This window comes from Jaculus jaculus, chromosome 16, assembly GCF_020740685.1.
Source record: "Jaculus jaculus isolate mJacJac1 chromosome 16, mJacJac1.mat.Y.cur, whole genome shotgun sequence".
NCBI classification, from domain to species: Eukaryota; Metazoa; Chordata; class Mammalia; order Rodentia; family Dipodidae; genus Jaculus; species Jaculus jaculus.
Window position 1 is genome coordinate 47,825,191 of NC_059117.1, and position 8,958 is coordinate 47,834,148.

Consider the following 8,958-nt stretch of genomic DNA (forward strand, 5'->3'; position numbering starts at 1 on the left):
CATCTGTGAACCTTGATAAGCTTAGGATAGAGTCATAATATTTTAAAACTTGTACAAAACAGTGGGAAGACGACATTTAAGAGAATTTCCAAAAGGTCTTGTGCTTTCATGTTATAACACAGACTTAATTAACCTCCCTGGGAGTTTATCTTGAAGTCTCTGTTGCAGTTTCCTTCTCATTTCTCAGACTAAACACCCAGCCAGAAGCAGCTTTGGGGAGGAAAGGTTTTACTCCAGGCGTAAAGTTTCCAGAGGAAGTTTCATCACAGCAGAGAAAGCACAGCAGAGCAGGTAGCTGGCTCACATTTAAAAAAAATTCATTTTATTAAAATCTTCAGAAACCTGAAATTCCATTACAGCCTTGTTATCTCTTCAATCTCCTGGAGCCACACCAAGTCCTTATTGTCCAAGTTGCAGACAAAATCCAAGGTCACACAGATCCAACAGGTGAATGGGCCCTGGGGCAGTGGTTCCCATGATGGCTGTTTCACTGTACCACATCTCCTCAGTGCTTCTCTAGATCCAAGTCCATGTCCTCCACAGCTGAACCCCACCCATGACCAGACCCACTGGGCAAAAACAGTGGTTAGATGCCACAAAGTAGGTGGCAATGCCTTAACTGTATGTGTGTTGTAAGGCCCAAGGGCCTCTTCAGTCCTTGTCAAGGGGAGTGCTAACCTCTCCTTTCATACAGCCCTCACAGTTTTATATACCAGCGGCAAGGCAGAAGCAACAAGAGTGAGCTAGCAAGTGAACACCCAGTAGGGCTTGACTAGTAAACCTCAAAGTCTGCCCCAGTAACACACTTTCTCCAGCAAGACTCTACTTTCTCAGCACTCTCCCAGCTAGGGATTGGGTTTGAGACTTCATTACAAATTCATGAGGCTCTAGGGGATATTTCACACTTGAACCACCACAGACTCTATATCTCACAGTAAATAGCTGAACAAGAACTATTTGACATTGTCACTAGACCCATGATTCTTAGAAACTTTCATTGAAAATTATAGTCCAACATTCAAAGTTAGTTTTCTATGCATGGCCTACAGTGCTGATATATTTGGGCTGATGTTTTCTAGTTGGGGGACACATGCTAAACACTTAGCTCCTTTCTTATATAGATTATCTGGAGCACAGTCTCCATGTATGAGAATTGATTGTTATATTTGTAACCATGATTCCATGCTGAGAAAAAAAAGTGCTATAGCCCTGGTGGGACAGAGGAGATATTCTGAATTCTAAAAGAACGGAAGCGGCATTAGAAGAAATGGGACACTGGGGCAGCCTGACGAGAACTGGCACTGTGGACTCTTCCTTCCCACAGGAAAGGGCCGCAGAGCCGCCGTGTGACAGCATCTCCACATCTCCTGGCCTTTGTCTCATGGTTTTCTTCGTTAAAAAATCTTTTATTTATTTTACTTTGAGAGAGAAAGAGGCAGGGAGGGAAGGAAGAAGGGAGGGAAGGAGGGAGAGGGAGAGAGAGAATGGGCATGGGCACACCAGGGCCTCTACCACTGCAAATGAACTCTAGACACATGTGCCACTTTGTGCTTCTGTCTTACGTGGGTCCTGGGGAATCCGCCCGGCGTCCTTAGGTTTCTCAGTCAAGCACCTTAATCACCAAGTCCTCTTTCCAACCCTTTTTTGATGATTTCTATGAACTATAAGACTGCCACAGACACAGTGGAGAGAAAATAAGTTCTTTCTCTCCTTGATTTGTCAAGTTTTAAAATAAACTAGTCTTTCTTTCCAAGTTTCTGCTTTCTGATTTCTTTCAGGATACAGTGACAGGCGTGGTGGTGCATGCCTCTAATCCCAGCACTTGGGAGGCAGAGGTAGGAGGATCACCGTGAGTTTGAGGCCACCCTGAGACTACATAGTGAATTCCAGGACAGCTTGGGCTAGAGTGAGACCCTGCCTAAAAAAAAAAAAGGATCTAGGGAAACAAAAGGGGTGGGTTACAGTTCTTAGTGACCAGTAACATACTGAGTTGTTATGCTATAGTCTTTAACAGTATGTATGCTTATGTAATCTTATTGGTGATGGAGGTATAACAGAATTGTTGGCCTTAATGCTAACTGGCATCAGATTATTGATTTTTTTTTTGTTGTTGCTGTTTATTTCAAGGCAGGGTTCTTTAGCCCAGGTTGACCTGGGAGTCATACTGTAGTCCCAGCCTGGCCTTGAACTCACAGTGATCCCCCTATACAGTGAGCCCCTAAGTGCTGGTATTAAAGGCACATGCAACCACGCCAGGCTTGATTTTTTTTTTTTTTTTTGAGGTAGGGTCTCACTCTAGCCCAGGCTGACCTGGAATTCACTATGTAGTCTCATAGTGGCTTTGAACTCACAGTGATCCTCCTATCTCTGCCTCCCTAGTGCTGGAATTAAAGGAATGTGTCACTATGCCTGGCTTCTGATTTTGATTTTTATCAGAGATATCCAGGAAATACTTAAAAAACAACAACAAGGGCTAGAGAGATGGCTTAGCGGTTAAGCGCTTGCCTGTGAAGCCTAAGGACCCCAGTTCGAGGCTCAGTTCCCCAGGTCCCACATTAGCCAGATGCACAAGGGGCGCATGCATCTGGAGTTTGTTTGCAGTGGCTGGAGGCCCTGGTACGCCCATTCTCTCTCTCTCCCTCTATCTGTCTTTCTCTCTGTGTCTGTCACTCTCAAATAAATAAATAAAAAATGAACAAAAAATATTAAAAAACGACAACAACAACAATAACAAAACTCTTCCTTCATTCTTCCCTCCCTCTTCTTGTCTTTCTTTCTCCTTCTTTTCCTCTTTTCTGCCCCCCTCCTTTTTTTGACAGGTTCTCATATATTCTAGGCTGTCCTGAATCTGGCTATGTAGCTGAGGATGACTTTGAACTTCTCATCCTGCTAGCAACTTCTACTTCCCAAGTCCAGTGAGTCTAAGTGCATGAGGTATCTGTTTCTTCAAGGGTTATTAAGAAAACTAGTTGTCTCATCCACCTTACAACTGCTTTCTTCTTCTGCACAGGGAAACACACACACACAGACACCCATGCTGAAAACTGTCCTTCTGCATCTATAACTAACATGATGGTACTCCTGTTTCTGTAATAGTGTTGTTTTTGGCTCTATCTATTGACTTCCCACCAGGGGGGAAAATAAGGTTGTAAGTCCTATCTTCTCCCACCTTCAATATACATGCTCACTTTCATTTTCCCAAGATAATTTATCAAATCATTATTCAGTGTTTACACTATTATGACTCTATATGAAATTCAGAATCCAAACATGTAGAACACCGTAATTACTTTCCTTTTCCTGTACATTATTTTTGTTTTTTTTCAAGTTAATAATTACTCTAAAATTTGCTTTAGTTTTCTGTGTATTATTTCTGCCTCATCCCATTGTCCAAATCAATGCTTCTCAAGATACCTGTGATAAATAATTATCTATTTTAAAGAATTCTAATTTATCACAGATACTTTCTTAAAACTTAACAAAAATGCATTTTTAGAAAAAAATATTCATGGACATCACCAGTTTGCCAATTACACTTTAAACAGTTCAAGTTTCCTTTGATACATCTAATCACTGGGTGTTTTATCAGTTGTCTGTCTGTATTCATTTACAAGTAGAGAGAGTGAGAGATTGAGAATGGCCATGCCAGGCTCTCTGGCCACTGCAGATGAACTCCAGACACATGTACCACTTTGTGTGTCTGGTTTCATTTGGATACTGGGGAATTGAACCCAGACCATTAAGCTGCACAAGCTGCACCTTTACCACTGAGCCATCTCTCCAGCTGCCTTCAGTCATCCTATTGAGGAAGCTCTTTGTCTTCTGATATGCAAGTGTGGACTCTCTGCCTTCCCTTCCTCTCTGCCATAGCTTAAATGACCTTGCTCAGTGTGCTACCATACTTTTCTGACATAGGCCCAAAGCAATGAGATAAACTGATCACGGACTGAAACCTCCAAAACTGTGAACAAGAGTCCCTTTGGTTTCTGTAAGTATGTGCTGCAGTGACTGATGGCTGACACATGTCCTCTCTCCATGCTCTCTTCCTGGAGGCACTGTTGTCTGGATGTTGTCCTGGGTCTGCCTCCCACAGCAGGCTTTTCCACATGAATGGGTTTCATTCTTGGCTTTCCCCAGTGTTGACTGAGGAATCAGAATTCTCTAGGAGGCTGAACCACCTGCCTTATAACTGCCCACATTTTGCGTTAGTTTCTCTTCTCCCTTTCTCTCTACTCAAGAGAATGTGTGCCTTTTTGCAATCAATTTAGTGGCATTTTTCAGGAGACCAAAATTATGCATGTGTGCACTCTGCCATCTTTACAGTACCTGCTGTCTGCTTTCTTGCCTCAGCTTGCCAGCTGTCCTTCCTTTCAGCCAAGTCACATAATAGTTGAGGATAGTTTTAGATTCCAGAGGCTTTGATTACAGTCCCATAGACCTGTCTTACCAGGTGTGCAATCTTGGACAAATCACTTCACTTCCTAAGTAGCTCAGCTTCTGGGTGGTGAGAAGGATGGTCTTACTGGCTGTGTGACTGCAGTAAGCACTTTGGAATGCGTGCTAAGTACACAACTGTCCAAGGAGCAGCAGCTACTGCAGCTACTACTTTCTTACTGCCTGTGTGATCTCAGTGAGTGCTGTGGAATGCATGGTAACTACACAACTGCCCCATGGATGGCTGCTGCAGCCACTTCTTTCTTGCTGGTTGTGTGATTGCAGGGAGTGCTGTAGAATACATGCTAACTACACAACTGTACCATGGATGGCATCTACTGTAGCCAATACAATGTTACTGGCTATGTGATTGCAGTGAGTGCTGTATAATGTGTGCTAACTACACAATTGTCCCGCGGATGGCATCTACTGTAGCCACTACTTTCTTACTGGTTGTGTGACTGCCACGAGTGTGTAGAAGGCGTGCTAACTACACAGCTCCATGGATGGCAGACACTGTTTCCTACTGGTTGTGTGACTGCAGTGAGTGATGTAGAATGCGTGCTAACTACACAACTGCCACACGGATAGCATCCACTGCAGCCACTACTTTCTTACTGGCTGTGTGATCACTTTGTGCACTGTAGAATGAGAGCTGATGTGCAACTGTCCCATGGACGGCAGCTACTGTAGCCACTACTTCTAAAAGTACTATTGTTTTCTTGTCTTCTGTCACAGTCCAGAGACTATGAAACTGCATGGCATGCAAGTGAAGCTAAAATAAGTTCTTAAAAGGCGCTCTAAGAAGGTAATAGATAAATTATCTTTTCTACCCTGTGGCACCTCCTTTGGCTTCCTAGAGCAGTCAGGGATCTCTGTCCAAAAGGTGACTTGATCATGGAATCTCCTGAGCCTTCATGATGAAAGCCAAGTCAAGCTGTCATGGCATGCCTCTGGCTTCAGGCCCTGCTTGCTGTGGCTCCAGACCACAGGTTGTTGTTTACTTTATTTTTTCCTGTTTCTCCTGCCTGTCCTACAGAGCTAGAGCCAAGGCTGATCTTCCTCCAAGAGTTTGTGCAACAGTCACTGTTTCTGGAAGCTTTGCTGGACCTTTTTTGACCCCATCCCTGTCTCTCATTCCCCACACTGGGTTAGCATGTCCACTGTACTTCATTTCCTCCCATGTTCACATCCCTTTGTTACAAAATTGTAACAGTTCTGTGAATAGAGGGCAAGATCTGCTATGTCTTACTCTTAGGCCACCAAACTAGTACCTGGTAAATCTTAAATAGACATAACTTTTAAAGAAAAATTATATTGTTGAGTAAGTATATAACTGAAAAGATTTCAAAAATGTTTTGGTTTATACATAAAAATAAAATTATTTAATTGAGGAAGTTAAATATTTCAATTTTTTGAGGCAGGGTCTCACTCTAGTCCAGGCTGATCTGTCTGTAACTTACTCTGAAGCCCCAGGCTGACTTCAAACTCAAGGTTTTGGAGGGTATGATGGAGATGTCTCAGTGCTGAATACTCCCCTGTGTCTTCTCAGCACTATGGTGACTTCTGAGTCACCCCAGTGGTCACCACCATCTGGAAAGAGAAGCTTCTCTAACTAAAAGTGAGAGTAGCATTCATATATGGGCATAAATATAAAAAAGTGCTTAGAGGGCAGTTTGGTGGACATAATACATACACATTCAGCCAGACAACAGCAGCACCTGTTATCCCCCTAGGCTCATGACCTCCCCAGGTCACGGCTTTTTTTTTTTTCAGTGCCAGGCTTAAATTGCCTCCTGTGGAGTGGGCCTCCAGCTGGTGTCCACCATAACAGACATATCACTATTGCATCATTTGGCACATTTGGCCTGGCTGGCCCATCTTAAGGCTAGAGTCTTACCATTGCTATTAGGCAAGCTTTCCATCACTGAGCTATATCCCAAGCCCTTTTAAATATTTTTCTTTTATTTTTAATTTTGAGAAGGGCCTCACCCAGTTGCTCAGGGAGGCCTTGAACTTGTACTCTTCCTGCTTCAGCCTCCCAAGTAGCTGGTCTGTACCACCAATCCCAGCTAAATATGCCATTGTCCTTATATATAGCTTCCAGAGTTCAAAATCTGCACCTAAATAACTTGAATTGTCCTTAAATTAAATTGTTTGGGCAGAAAAATCATGACTGAGATTCCATAGATTCTGCATGGCAGCAACCTCCCTTTGGCATGTTCAAAGCAAACACAGACAGCTTTGTCTCTTCTCTCATCAGTTAGCAATAACATTTCAGTCACATTCCTCTGGGTGCTCATTGGCCTTCCTAAAATACAATCTTTCTGAATGCTGTTTCCAGCCACACAGAGAGAGTGTGAGCTTTACATGTCAAATAAGGGAACAGCTCAAAAGATTAGGAACAAAGTACTGTGGTCTCAGCAACATGCACTTCAGGCATGTGAGATCAGGGACTCCTGTTCCTCCAAGATCATCTGTCAGTCCCAGTTTCTATCCTGGGTGCTCCTAAAGGAATCTGGATTAACATAATGAGGGTGCTTGTGAACCAGCTCGTTATCATTTTAGAAAAATTTCAGGGCTGAATCAAACACCAGACTCTATGTTCATGCTGTACTACTGACAGACATTTACTTAATGAACTATTTTTTGCTTACAGATGGAGGTTGAAGTTGTATCCACATGCTCCAAATGTCAGCCTGCATCGTTAGGCTTAGTGGAAAGGAGAAAAAGATGAAACATGATGCACTGAACCTCATTATGGTACCTCAAGCCTGGGGATCTAGCTTCAGGCACCACATTGCTGTCCCTCTTGGGCCTGGTGGCTAGAGGAGTAGCCACAATGTGGAGTCCGAATGCATGGGAAGTCATTGAAGCACTTGCATCCAAGCGTCTGATCAGTACCACAGATTTAACTGCAACAGCAGCAAACTTTAGATTTCAGGTGAGGATGCTCCAGAAGGCTGTTCTCTTTGGCTGTATTTACTCATGGGTGACACTCAGTTTTATGTCCTCAGTGTATTTTTTATATCTCAGTATGTTTTCATCTTTCACTGAGACAAAGTGAAGACCATCCACAGTGCTCTTTCAGGAAGGTCAAAGGCATCTGACCAAGCAAGATTAAAGCTGAAGCACCGGCCTTGACTGAGTAAGTGATGGTGCTAAGCAGATCATTATTAAGAGGAGGAGGGCTTGAGAGATGGCTTAGTGGTTAAGACTCTTGCCTGCAAAGTCAAAGGACCCAGGTTCGATTCCCCAGGACCCAAGTAAGCCAGGTGCACAAGGGGGCGCATGCATCTGGAGTTCGTTTGCAGTGACTGAAGGCCCTGGTGCACCCATTCTCTCTCTCCTCTCTCTCTCTCTCTCCCTCTCTTTCTCTGTATCTATATGCTTGCAAATAAATAAATGAAATATTTTATTAAAGAAAAGAGGAGTAGAAAGACATTCTACGCATATGAGCCCAAAGCAAAATTTATCAGAATAGCAAATCACCCTCATCAAGCCACATTTCTTGAGCTTTCCTCTGGATCCAAGTTATTACACATCCATGGCACTGTCTGTCCATCCCTTCAAGGACAGTAGACTTTAAATAGAGGCTGAGAGGTATGAGGAAAGATGAAGAGTCACCATCACATGGATTCTGTGTATGTTGTTCACGACATTACTGGTTTCACTGACCCCAACCACGGTGGATCCACAGATTATATATCTCTGTCTATCTATCAACTATATATATCTACATTATATATATTATGAGAATCTCTATATTAAAGGACAGTCATTCTTATTTTCAGAGATGTGGCAGGTCCCTGTCTTACAGGTAAATTGGATTTAGCTGTTTAGTACTTTGAGCCATACGCAGCCAGGGAGCTTTATTGAATGCCTAAGTTGATTGATTTGTGGCCCTGGGGCCATAGGAAAGGCATCAGGGAGAGCTAACCATGGCAAGCAAGCATGGCCAGGGCACTCTCAATGCTCTGGGTAGTAATCAGTGGACTATGCATCTTGTTTTCCCTGGGGGAGCCAATGTCCCCACATTGGTCCTGACATGACTTTTCTTTCCCTTGTCACCTGTGCCTTGGTCTTAAAGAGCCACTCTGTTTTACCTGGTGACATTGCAGAAAGCAGCTCCCATCTGCTCCTGGCTCATTCTGGGCAGGCCTGCGCTACTCACTTTGCTTATTTGAACGCAAATCTAGAGCTGGGGTTATGGTTCAATGGGACAGCACTTGCCTAGCTTGTTCAGGGACCTGGCTTTGTTACCTAGCATATAAAAAAGTTAATTGAACTCAAATCTCCAGATCCTCAAGGTAGATTTTGTTACTTCTATTTTACAGACAAGGAAACCAAACCCAGAGAGAGGATTTGTTAACACTGTTTCATTGGTGCAGCTGGGGTTTAAACCCAGGTCTGTTTATCTGACTCTTTCTCTTCCTACTCTGAATCAAGTCCGGCTGTGTGTATGGTACATTAAGCATGGCAGTACACACATGTAACTAGCACTCAGGGTGCTAAGACAGGAGG

The 8,958-nt window shown here is 43.4% G+C and overlaps 1 non-coding gene across 1 annotated transcript; it reads right to left on the reverse strand.

The window, feature by feature from the left end:
* Positions 1-574: 574 nt before the first annotated feature.
* LOC123455459 lies at positions 575-697 on the reverse strand. The gene has a single exon (XR_006633929.1). It is a non-coding gene; the product is annotated as a U6atac minor spliceosomal RNA (small nuclear RNA).
* Between the last annotated feature and the right edge of the window lie 8,261 nt (positions 698-8,958).